Here is a 13,637-nt window from a genome sequence, read left to right as displayed (position 1 = left end):
GTTGAAAGTGGGCTACCGTTAAACCTATATTTGAATGCTAACTCTATTTTAATGGTACTGCTATTTGAGACCACTTAAAGCAATTGTTTGAAAAATTGAGGGCCATTTTTTATTGAAGGATGGGAGTAGGACTGAAAGATAGAGTGTTGTTGCATCAAAATAGATGCATTATGGTATTTTTTTGAGGTATTATTATCGCGTTTATCAAAAGTTAAAAAAAAAATTTGGGGTATCGATCAAGTCTAAAATAAATTAAAATTATACCGCAAAAAGGTTCACTTTATGCAAAGAAATTCAAAGCAACAGACAAATGGCAACAAGTGTTGAAACTAATGTGTTGAAAGGTCTATGCGAGGTCATTGAGTAAAAAGCTTATTAAGTGAACTAGTTAAGGATGACCTACCAGCCCTTGAAAATCAGGTTGGTTACGCATCCAATGACTGGGAAGAAGCGTTGAACTAGCATTTGAGATCTGTTCATCATTGTAACATCTCTCAGGAAAGATGACTTTAATGACTACGTAGGCCTAAACAGATAACAAACTACTGATCCACGACCAGTTGATATGTTGGTGGACATGCCGATAAATTTGATATAGGCATACATAAAGTGCTTGCCAACTGGAAAGCAATACATGAGCTGCTATGGATGAGCAGCTTTCAATGCAAGCAGCTGGGAATATGGCTTTGTACTAGCCTTTGTTATGAAATATTACCCAAGCCTGTGTCAGTAGACAGCTCGCACCTCTGGTAGTTAAAGTGCTAAAATTTTCAAATAAATTAAGTAATTCCATGTCAATAAGATAATACCATAGTCGTTAAATATAAATATAAACTTGTAAAAATTCATGAATTGATGATATGTCAAGTTTTAACGCTTTGATCCTTGCCGATCTTATCAATGCGTGTCAGTAAACCTGGGCAATATTTTCAGCGATCCAAAGAATAGTATAATGATATTTGATCAAACACTAGTAAAAAACCTACCACCGATGTCATCAAACAGAAAAAAATGGTATTTCACCATTGTTCGGGCTGAAACTATAAACTTTTGTACAATTTTAAAAACTCGTAAAAAAATTTACAGATCATATCCATCCAGCACACGCTCATCATCATTTCATGACTCAAAATATACTGGAAAAATATAGTTAGTAAAATATTTTCCACCTACAACACAACAAAGTAAGACTTGGTTAATCTTTCCATACTAAATAACTGTAATATAAATTTTGATGCAAGTAAACCTTTAACTCTTTCACTACCACATTAAAATCTTACCGAATGAATATTCTGCCCAAATTAATGAACCAACTTTTTGAAAAGCTGATATACCGCTAGTAATTAAGCAATATCTCGAGAATAAAAGCAGATATCACTTTACTGTAAAATGCATCCTATTCAAAACAAAATTTTCTACAAAATAATTACAAGGTGATTTTTACTCTTGTACAATATCGAACGTTTTATTTGTGTTGAACGAACGCAGTGTGTTTTTCCTTGCTATGACGATAACGATCTGGTTTCACCGTTTTGAAAAATAATTAGAAATGGATTAGTTGAAACAAAATTTTTTTAGGTGCACGTGATTGGCAACACAATTGTTTCACTGGAGACAAATTTTGATTGGTCTAGCTAATGTGTAGGCTTCGCAATGAAAAGAAAAGTGAAACCCTATTGATAAGCCGATATATCGTTTTACGGTCACTACATTTATCACCGCGATTTGTTGACAATATTTAGCTAAAAATATTTACATTGATAGCAAGTAGTTGGCAACAAGGTTGTTTCACTGGAGACAAAATTTGATTAGTCTAGCTGTTCTATAGGCTTCATAATTAAAAGAAAAGTGAAACCATATTGAAAAGCCGATATATGGCTTACGGCCTGTACTTGAACTACCACTAAAGCTGATATATGGCTTATGGCCTGTACTTGAACTACCACTAAAGCTGATATATGGCTTACGGCCTGTACTTGAACTACCACTAAAGCCGATATATGGCTTACGGCCTGTACTTGAACTACCACTAAAGCTGATATATGGCTTACGGCCTGTACTTGAACTACCACTAAAGCCGATATATGGCTTACGGCCTGTACTTGAACTACCACTAAAGCCGATATATGGCTTACGGCCTGTACTTGAACTACCACTAAAGCTGATATATGGCTTACGGCCTGTACTTGAACTACCACTAAAGCCGATATATGGCTTACGGCCTGTACTTGAACTACCACTAAAGCCGATATATGGCTTACGGCCTGTACTTGAACTACCACTAAAGCTGATATATGGCTTACGGCCTGTACTTGAACTATCACTAAAGCCGATATATGGCTTACGGCCTGTACTTGAACTACCACTAAAGCTGATATATGGCTTACGGCCTGTACTTGAACTACCACTAAAGCCGATATATGGCTTACGGCCTGTACTTGAACTACCACTAAAGCCGATATATGGCTTACGGCCTGTACTTGAACTACCACTAAAGCCGATATATGGCTTACGGCCTTTACTTGAACTACCACTAAAGCTGATATATGGCTTATGGCCTGTACTTGAACTACCACTAAAGCTGATATATCGGCTTACGGTAGCGAAAGAGTTAAAACCAGTCTTTATTTTCATTGGAGGGTCAGTGAATGTCTCAATAGCTTAAAACCTTCCAGTTAGCAAAACCAGAATACATTGAAATCAAGGCTCAGAGGCTAACCATGAGACTAAACCATAAAAATACTCATTTTAATATTATCATCAGAACTATATTGAATGCAAATTTTGATTTTTTGTAATAACAGAGAAAAACTATTCTAAGTAGTAACTCTATGTTGTTATTATTGTTATATGAAACAATACCATTTTAAAGTTCTTGTTGGCAGAAGTAACAGTAAAAAAAACAACAAGAAAGGCGCACAGCTAATGGCTAAGTCCTGGCAGTTGTTGTCTAAATTAGAGACCATATGAATGCAAACCTGGAAAGAAAATATGGAAAAAAGTTAGATCGTTTTATCTGGTCAGTACATACCTGCAATCAAGAGCAAGCCAGGCATTGTAGCATTATTACGAAACTCAATATCGGACTCTACAAGAAAAACGACAATTGATTAGCATCCATTTATGTTGGCAAGTTAGACAGTACATCACCAGTTAGACAAAGACATGAGTAATGAGTGTAACCAGTGCCAGCATGTGGTTTACAGCGATTGATGAGATTAGCTCTTTCTCTGAACTAAACAGCAAACAGGTATGAGATTACATAATGCCATACACTCAGCTATATACAAAGGGGTGTTTAAATAATGCTTCTTACTAGTTTAAGACCTTTATTTCTTGAACGGGTTCTATGTTTGGCTCTGAAAGCTAAAGCTCGAGACAAAAACTTGCAAACTAGCATATTAATGTGTATACGAAGAGCTTCCCGATTTTGCATGTACCTGTATCATGGTTCGTTAGACAATCTTCAACAAAATGTTTACAAACAAAAGCAAGGCTAAGTCAAAATAGTCATTTTCTCTCAAATAATATCTGCTACTGTGAATGTTTACATAACCAGATAAACTCATTCGCACCCATGCGCGAGTTAACGCAAGTTAACATGCGTATTTATAACATTGTCAGGCACTCAACGCGTGTTTACTCGCGTCTGAAATTTACCAACTCCTTGCATCATTATTTTTTAGTTATAAAATAATACTTTTATTCGCTATAAAGAAAAACTTCTGGCCAATCAGACTAACTTTAAAATATGCTTCTGTGACATCTCGGACAAAAGTTATAACCCGATTAGTACACCTATCTCAATATCTACCAAAACCGGAAATCATCATGCTGACTTGAAATTTTATCGTTTGTGATAATCTTTTTTCAACTTCAGCAGTAAATATGCAGATCAAAAAGTGGTAAGACACTGAAAGACTGCATAAATCCAATTAAAACATTATTTTTAATGTTTCAAAGTTTCTATTAACTTTTAATTTTGCCAATTTGAATCGTTATGCTCGAATAAAAATGCATTCTTCACGCTGCCAGCTGTAGTCAGACTGACGTTATCTTTCAGTTTCGATAGGATCATATTGGTTCTGAGAGCTGTCTATGATATCTGAAAAGTCAAGAACAGAGTTATTGAACATATTTTTATTATTTGAAACATTTTCATGAAGTTTTATTCGTGTTATATTGGCATATAGATTTGCTATGCATTTGTTTGAAGAAAGAATTCAAAGTTTCTCGTTGGGAAAAATTTGAAGTTTCATGATTTTCGTGTTTGTGACTAACTACATCTGTATAAATAATCTTTATAACTATGTATTGTCTGTAATAAATAACTAGTTTCAGTCAAACTTAGTATACTTTGCAATTTTTATGGTGCAAATCTAACTTTGTTTCAGCAAATGACATTTTTTTGAAAATTGGAAATTTCCTAAAACTACCTTCTTTGATGCATGAATCTACATAAAAGGGATACGAATTGTTTGTATGAATATAATATAATTTGAAAATGGGGATTTGGCTGGTTCTTGTGAAACTTAAATGAGTAAATTATCTTAAGTTTGTTTTTTGTAGTAGTAATTTGAATTACGGCAACTTTCCGAAAATCAGCGGTATCTGGGGCAAATCGCCTAAAAATTAGGCAGGTGCGAATGAATTAATATTATTCAATAAAATCAATAATATGTAAATCCGCGACAAAGAGTTTTTCTCATGTCATGCATATCTAATACGCTTCACGAAGCCCTGCAATTATCAGTTCCTGAAAATCACTTGACATTTCTACCGCTTGCTTCAGCTTTTATGACTATTATTGCTTCAGCTTTAGCTATTATTGGCTTGCGTGCTCTGGTGGGTTCTTGTCCCAGCTTAGTGCTTTATGTATGTACGAAGATGTTGGTTCTAGTAAGTGTTTCCGATCAAGTTTTATTATTCACAGGTGTGTTTTGCCACTCTCTAGCTAGCTCTGCCCTATAAGCCTGACTCCTATTCGCTCCGAGAGCCACATAATGCGTGTATAATGAGTCTGTGATAATATTGCAAAATACTAGATAAACCGCAGTGAAAACATTGGCCTTGCCTTGAATGTGGCAGCAGTGAATAACAACCCTGTCATATTTAGCCATACCATGTCAATTACCTTTTTTGGTCGCTATAACTTTATCTCTATCTCTTTCTTCAAGTATATGGAACAATTCAAGTACTGTTCCATATACTTAAATTGTCATTACAGGTAAAAATTATTTTCTATCATTTTGCAGGTACAACTACAAAAACATTGAATCTTAAATCCAAAGAATAGAGAGTAAACTTTTAAAAACACTACCCTGCTCAAACCTAATTTAGCAAGTAGCATTGACTGAAACATGTTAGATATCCAGTGTTATATTTCAGCAGCCTAATTTAATCCATAACACCAGAATAGTAATTGTGATATTAAAATACAATTATAATTATTTCCATAGATGCATTAGTCCATAGCAGGCATAGTTGTTGAGTATCGCATATCTTTCAAGCGACTAATCCCAACATTTATTCATTGTGCTTCAATAATTCATGTGCCAAACTCGAACTCAGAAGTCAAAATTCTAGCAAACATGATAAAAATACTCAAACTTTCTAATGCCAAAAATTGAGAGAAGATAAACTCACATTTCAAGTGAGTATAATTACTCAGGACAAATATTAGGGGAGAAGTGGGATATATGGAAACAGGGGATACATAGGTATCCCATTATTATAAATTGTTTACTTTATTTTAGTTTTCTATTGCTTGTATAATATTGTCCAATCCAAAAATAGGTCACTGCTGCCATCTTAGTTTCTGTCAAAGTGAAAATGTCAAGCATGGAGGTAAGTTACCTTTCATCAGTACTGTTTCGTAAATTTACTTAATATTCTAGCAGGTTTAACATGCAGCAAATGAATGACGTTTACTCAAATTTTTGTTTTTAACATAAATAAACATCTTTTAACCGATTTGAGACAAAATTTAAAACTAATCTGTAAATAACTTGAGAGTTATGGCACTTTACAAAAGTTATAAGCTGGGTATACATGGGCCATTAAGGATGAGGGTAGTTGGACCAGTTGGCCCAACTAATCTACTGCAATGCAAGCGCAAAAACGGATAGATGGGTCAAGCGGCCAAGTATAATTTTATCATAACCCATTCAATTTACGCTTTTAGCCAATACCATAGTTTTATAAAAAGAAAGCAGCAAAAATCTATACGTCAAATAATGTTATGGGTAGTGCTGTAATAAGATATTAAATGAAAAGCTTTCAGTTATATGTATAGCCTAAGATCATGAAATTTGCCCTTATGCCCAAGTTTCCTCAAGTGGTGGCCTCTGAATCCTCCATACTGACCCATGCATCTTTCTTCAAAGATAGATGGCCCATTGACTTTACTATATTAAATTATTTGAATGCAGTTGAGAGAGCAAAAGTAAAACCATGTTCACCGATGCACTTAACCAAGCTCTAAGAGCATGCAAAATTATAAATACAACGCAAAAAAACCTTAGTTATTTCATGTTAAAAATGTAACTCTTTTATTGGCTCAAGCATCCTACTTCTCACCTACTCTGCACTAACAAAAACCAACCACAATACAAGGACAGCACAACACAGAATGGGTAAGGTCTGTTGGTTAGGTTATTGAAAGCTGGCTGAAATCATCATTGTTAAAGACAGGGTTTATCTCTATACGAGGGTCAGTGTATGTCTCAATAGCTCAAAACTTTTAAATTAGACAAAAACAGAATACATTTAACTCAAGGTTCAGAGGCTAACCAGGATACTACACCATGAAAATATTCATTTCAATGTTATGACTAGAACTATATCGGTTGCTAAATGATTTTTGGTAATTACAGAGAAAAACTATTTTAAATTGTACTCTTTTTGCTATTATCATTACTATATAAAAACAATGTGAATATTAAATTTTCTGTTGGCATAAGTAACGATAACAAAACAACAAGAAAAGTGCACAGCTAAAGGCTAAGTCGTCGCAGTTGTTGTCTAAATTAGAGACCATATAAATGAAAGCCTGGAAAAAAATGATAAAAAGTCAGATTGTTTTATCTTGTCAGTAGGCCCCATACCTGCAACCAAGAGCAAGCCAGGCATTATAGCATTATTACGAAACACAATGTCCCACTCAAGTTACACAAAGACACATGAGTAATGCATGTAGCCAGTGCAAGCCAACAGAGACAGTGATTGTTGACACCCTGTTGACAGTGATTGATGAGATTAGCTCTTTCTCTGAGCTAAACAGCCAACAGGTATGAGATTACATAATGCCATACACTAAGCTATATACAAAGAGATGTTTAATTAATGCTTGTTACTAGTTTATGACCTTTATTGCTTGAACTGGGTTCTATGTCTGGCTCTGAAAGCTAAAGCTAGCTGGAGGCAATACATGTCCCGCAGGATACTGGAGAAATATCAAGCAAATTTTGGTCATTGAGTTTTCTGATGATAGGCTACACGCAAATTCGTTGCAAACTAGCATAATAATGGGTATACAAAAAGCTTAATTATTTTTAATGTACCTGTTTCATGTTTGGTTAGTCAATCTTCAAAAAAAGTTTTAAAAAAAAACAAGGCTTATGGCAAAATATATATTTCCCCTTAAAGAATATATGCTACAGTCAATGTTTACATAACTACATTAATTATATCAATCAATAATATAAACATCTGCAGCAACAGATTTTCCTCATGGCATGTGTATCTAATACGCTTCACAAAGCTTTGCTAGCAAAGCTTTGCTGGCACTTAGTTCTAGGCTTCTAGCATTATAAAACGTTTATTTTACATGAATTTTTTTGTCTTGAATCTCTATACCGAAAGGTTAACTACTGCTAACCTTTGCCTTGAAACGGTAGCTTTGATTAGCATATAGTAGGCCTACGGAACTAATTTTTGTATGAGTATTACAATATAAATTATATATTCTTTCAGAATTCAATTAAAAACTCTTTCTGTAAACCATTTTTAATTAAACTTTTGTTATAGATCTTTGAATCACTTGAATTTTTGAGAAGTTGGAAAAATTTGGGATTTTAAGGATATAACGTAAAGCATGCATCCGACAACCAGCTAGCGATGGAAAATTATTCAGTGATGCATATCTACCAATGTCTACCAATGATCGCAACACTCGATTCCTGAAAATCGCTTGACATATGAGCTTGACTTGACTTGAGTATGAAGCAAATGTTAAGCTACAGTCATACAAGCTTTCATTGAAAGTCGTATATTTTTGTTACTTTGGATGAGCGACAACAACAAATCCTGTAGCCCAATGTAGTCCCCAAAGTTCAAGGTAAAGTAAATCCTAAAGCAAAAGCACACATACCTGCTGCTTTCATTATCTGTTTCATTTCTTAAATACAGTTTTATCCTACTCACGTTGGTTTAAATCAGAAACTTGCAGCCACATAGATCTTCTGCCAGCTCAGTTGTCCTCCATTGATAATACTTGCACTAAAAAGCGTTGCTGACATGAGATGAGTTAAATGAGCTAGATTTGAAGCTTAGATTCGATCCCGAGTGCACTCCGAGTTCACGCAAGCGATAGTAAATCCTACAGAAAGAAATGTGGTTATCAGCACAATTAAATTAGGTGTATGCCCATACGCAGCTACGTAATTTGTTTAATTTTTTGGCTGTTGGATAAATGAAGACTCAGGGTTTACACAGCTGTCTGCAGGTTTGAAGCAGGCCTTACCTTAGCCTATGCAGAAAAAGTATTGTAACTCTTTGATGATTTCAATATAACAGAGAGAGTTTACTATCAGGCTTGTACATTTTTGATGATTTTAATTTATACGCTACGCTACAGCACGTACACTAATATGTATAGACAATATACATATATGTTTAAAACAATAGCTGGGAGAGACTTGCCAAATTATTGGTTTAAAAGGCAATGATGAAAGCGTGCATAAATTTGAGCACAATTTTTAAAAAACAGTATTTTTGTATTGTATAACATGTTCTAGGACATACAAGTTTGAACCATACAAGTGATTTTAATGCCTTGCCAACCCCTTTTGGTAATCTCTGCTATCTGGTATGCCTATGGGATTTATCTGAAGATCTTAGGGCTTTCTGCAATGCTTAAAAACAGCACACATTTCACAAGCTATTGGCAAGCGAAATGCATCATGACTAACTGCTTGTCAATGAGAGAAGTTTAAAAAACACTAACATTAAGCGGCAATGAATTTTTTTTTCAAATCAGTCAATTTGAAGTTAATTACGTGATTGCAGCAACATGCCCTATCTAGGGCAACAAGCCATAATGGAGAGCTAGATTTAATGATGAGAAGTTGTGGTTCATGTGACTCTATTTAACCCAACTGGCTCAATGTGAAGTCTGCATTGTGAACTACATGACATGTAAATCAATATAAAACAGTTGCAAATACTTCTAACAGATTAAAATATACATATTGGTGCAAATGTTTTAGAGGCAGCTCAAGTGAATAGAATTAGCCATAAATTGTAAAATAAACATGAAATCAGAAATAGGCATTGAATGTAACAAATATTAATGTGTGTAAAAGTTCAACAGTTTGCTAAAAATGAAATACACAAAATAATTGAGAAAAAATTGCCTTGTTGCCTTCTGTGGCTCGTCTTGGTAGAACAAAATTGAAAATATTGTAGACTTTGAAACTTAAAAAAAAACTTTATAAACTTAGAAGCTTTATCACCAATAGGGTAAGCTTGTTAAGCCATATTGCTCAGGACAACAACTGCCGCTTTACTGACCAGGTCTAGAGGAGACAGTAGACCAAGATGAGCCGAGAATGCGTAAAACTAAACAGAATTAGTGCACATCTCGGTGCCTAAAATAGTCCTAGTCTTAGCCACACCAATCGCAGCAGAAGCAGCAGCAGCTCTCCATCTTATTCATCCCAACAACCAAAGACTGGAAAGATTATTAGTATTTAATAAAAATGTACCTGTTATATAGTCAGGACACATCTGTTGAAGTAATTATCTATTACACCTTGAAAACAAAGAAGTCTGGGGCTGATGTTTGCTAGAAATATGTTTAAGAAATGGCTAAAAATAATATAAGTATTTAAATTTATTACATATATGTTAAAGCCTATAAAGTAAAAGCCTACTCATATTAAAAGATTTGATTGCACTGAAATATCACTTGCTACTGCGCTATGATGACACAGTGTAGTGGCAAATTGTCACTACCATTGATACAAGGTAAAAGATTTGGTAAAATGTTATCTCAGCATTACAGCATCTACTGAAATGTCAGTATCTAGGTCGTTTCCAAATGACATCCACTGCTTTCATTTAGCTACCAATTATGAAGCATGGTTATGTAATGTTAAACCAATGACTCATAACACAGAAAATCCCTCTCGCTACCCCTTTTATCTAGCTAGTCTGTAAATCATAGGCCAATTATGAGAACATATCATGTCCTATGCATATATAACAAAGTTATTCACTGCAACTGCTTGCTGTTTCATTTAATTTTTTTTCATATTTATTAGATAGAGCTATGGAAAAGCTAGAAACACTACACAAGTTTTGTTTCAGATTGATGATGTTTGATAGGTATAGAATTGGGCTCGATGTACCTCGGGTTTTTTTTAATCTCTGTTGTCTAAAGCACGTCAACAGACTATCCTGCATACTATGCCGCAACTTTGATGCCACAAAATATCCTGATCTCACAAAAGGTTTGCTATTAAAAGTTGTTAAGTTTTTGAGTCATTATAATTGCTCTTTTCTTTTATTTCCACACAACATCACTTGCTTTTACCAATTATTCCATTAGCCAGTAAAATAAACTTCATACCAACATTTCAATATCATGTAACTGCAAGGTTTAAAGACAAGGTCACAAAACATTTTTATGTTATTCTAATCACTTAGCTTTGGTAGGGGATTACGTTATTCTTGCAGATTTAGTGGATTAACAGTTGACATAAAACCATGGTCAGGGTTGTCACCATTATGAGAAAACATAACTACTCATTAATGAGCACTGCCCTCACTTGTGCTTGGATATAAAACTCATAGCAATTTCAACAATTGCCAGTCTAGACATCTATATATTTGCATTAGCCGTGCAGTAGCACTAGTAAGTGTGTCACAGCCATGATGCTGTCAGGATAATTGCATTACAAACTTTTACTATGGGTAGTATGCACTATACATGCTGTACAAGTCTTTTATAATGCATACTAATGAGTATTGATTCAGTGACAGTATTACCTTCTGCACAGTGTGCAATGCTAGATACAGTGGAAGTGTTGCTAAGGTACATTTCGTAGTGTTACAAGCAATAAAAACCTCTACATTACGGTTGATTGTACATACATGCACAGTACATTTTCATGAAATATCATTCCAAAATCAAGTATAGTGTTGAAAATTGCAACACAATTGCAAGATGTGGATGGTATTAAAATTTGAATGTAATTAGGCAAACAAGTTGATCACCACTAGCATATTGTAGCTTATATGATTGGAATCTGGAATATGATATGGGACTTACTAGACAAGTTCAGTAGTGCTAACAATAGTATTGGACGATCTTGTACAATGCAGTACAGATGCTTAGAAAGTCAGTAGTGTCAGCTGGTTCCTAGTATCATTTTCATACTAATTCACAATTGCAGTACGCATGCAGTTTCAAGTTCTAAAGAATGTGCATTAGTATTATGTATGAATTGCTGGGTTTTAGGTAATGAGTCATGAAAGTAAATAGGCAGTGGATGAAAGTAGGAAAATTACAGTAGGAGCATGGTTTAAGTAACCGAAAATGTCCATTTTGCCTTGTAAAGTTGTAATGCGGTGGAAAATTACTGTTTACTGAGCTGCAATTACACAGTACAGATTTAATGCATCACAACTCTGAACCATTCACACGAATCAGCAGTCTGATTGCATTACAATTGTTTAGCGGAGTTTAATCAGCAAGAGTTTGGTTTGAATGGGTCTAGTGTTATATCTAAAAGTACAAGTATACACCACAAAAAGTTGCATTGTTTCGATAGACATTATTAAAACTGCAAATTAATAAAATGTTGCAAGTGATCAACATTTCACTGTAAGTTTAAAGTCTGTTGTTAGAAAATTCTGAACAATGTTCATACTCCTTGAAATAATGTAATCTTTAGTTTTGCGCAATGAGAATGCCTAGGCAAGTAAATGCATTCACCTAGTTTATAAACAATGCTTACATTAATAGTGCTGCGGCTCACTGAGATTTTTTATTTTTATAAACAATCATGAAAACAATGTAGCATAGTAACACACTTGCGTTGGTAAACTAAAATTTTCTTTCCTAACTCAGAGTCACGAAAAACTTCAAAGGCTGAAAAGAAATTAACTTCTAAAAGCTTTCCTTGAAGCAAAGCAGTTGCTACTGCTCAAGTATGTAAATTTGATGTAGCTTGTCATGTTTTCACTTTTCAGACCCCAACTATATATCTTACAAAGGCTTTAAAGATGTGGTTGCGTTAAAAAATTTGATTTAATTAAATTAAGACCCATAAAAGGCTTAAACATCAGCTACAATTTGATGCCATTTTTGTCTTTGTAGACCAACCCTGTTCAGAGATATATGCATTTAAGTGGGGCCCGCTTTTAAAAAGCTCACGTTCCAGCGGGTGCTTCTTTCGTGACGTCACAAGCAATATATCTGAAAAGAAACCACGAGTGATAAATATGAGGTAGCTTCCTTAGTCAATCATCAGCGTAGAATTTTTATATAGGCCGTAACAAATGTTGTCAGTCGTAAGACGCGTTGGCTGTGATCTCAAATTTAGGAATATTACTATATTATTAAATCGCATGGACATCGATATTTACTAAATTAATTAACATCGTTACTTTAATGAATTACTCAATCGACACGTTTTATTGGCGAACAACATGATTGTAAAAATTGCTGCGAAGGTGACTGTGAGTTTACTTGGCATCAGGTAGTAAAAGTTCTACGGAGGAAGATTGGAAAATGGAGATAAATTTATTTTTTACTATGGTTCTCCTATAAAGTTTCCTGTTGAGTTTACATTCAGATTATATTTCCCTGTTTGAGGCTGAAATGTAATTTCCTGCGCGTGCGAGATACGTATGTACAGTGAATTTTTGATGGCTTCTTTCTAATCTTTAGCATATAGCAATACAATGGCTTAGATTGATGAATATACTAAAGGTAATATTTTAGTACTCAATAATACATGTACTAATTAATAAAATTATACATTTTTGCTATCACTAATTATCTTTTTATGTTTTTTTATCGGTTCTCCTAGCTACATTTGCTTCAAATTTTCTGTGGCAGTTTTATGTAGTAAATTAGATTCATGATTTGACTTTAGATGTTCACTTTTCACTTGTAGAAAGTGAAGAAAATCGATTGATCAATGCAAATCTTTAATTTCCAGAACCGAAGCTCCGAATCGTTGGCTTGGCGTACTTGTGCCTTTGTTAAACGTTTATTCGTTTTTAAAATTACACTCGCAGTCTATCAAACTCCCAATTTGAAAGCTTTCAGTAGATACGCTTTAGAATGACATATTTATGAATGACATATTTTTATTGCCTTTGTGTTACTGATTACAGGATGTTTA

General features: G+C 34.3%; 1 long non-coding RNA gene across 1 annotated transcript; it reads right to left on the bottom strand.

Moving 5' to 3' along the window:
- Positions 1-403: 403 nt before the first annotated feature.
- On the bottom strand, positions 404-7,145 carry LOC137393257 (uncharacterized). The gene is made up of 3 exons (XR_010978282.1): positions 7,107-7,145; positions 3,032-3,088; positions 404-526 (listed from the first exon to the last, which is right to left on the bottom strand). It is a non-coding gene; the product is annotated as an uncharacterized lncRNA (long non-coding RNA).
- Between the last annotated feature and the right edge of the window lie 6,492 nt (positions 7,146-13,637).

This window comes from Watersipora subatra, chromosome 4, assembly GCF_963576615.1.
Source record: "Watersipora subatra chromosome 4, tzWatSuba1.1, whole genome shotgun sequence".
Classification (NCBI taxonomy): domain Eukaryota; kingdom Metazoa; phylum Bryozoa; class Gymnolaemata; order Cheilostomatida; family Watersiporidae; genus Watersipora; species Watersipora subatra.
The sequence above is the reverse complement of the archived record's forward strand: the minus strand, read 5'-3'. Positions and strand labels throughout refer to the sequence as shown.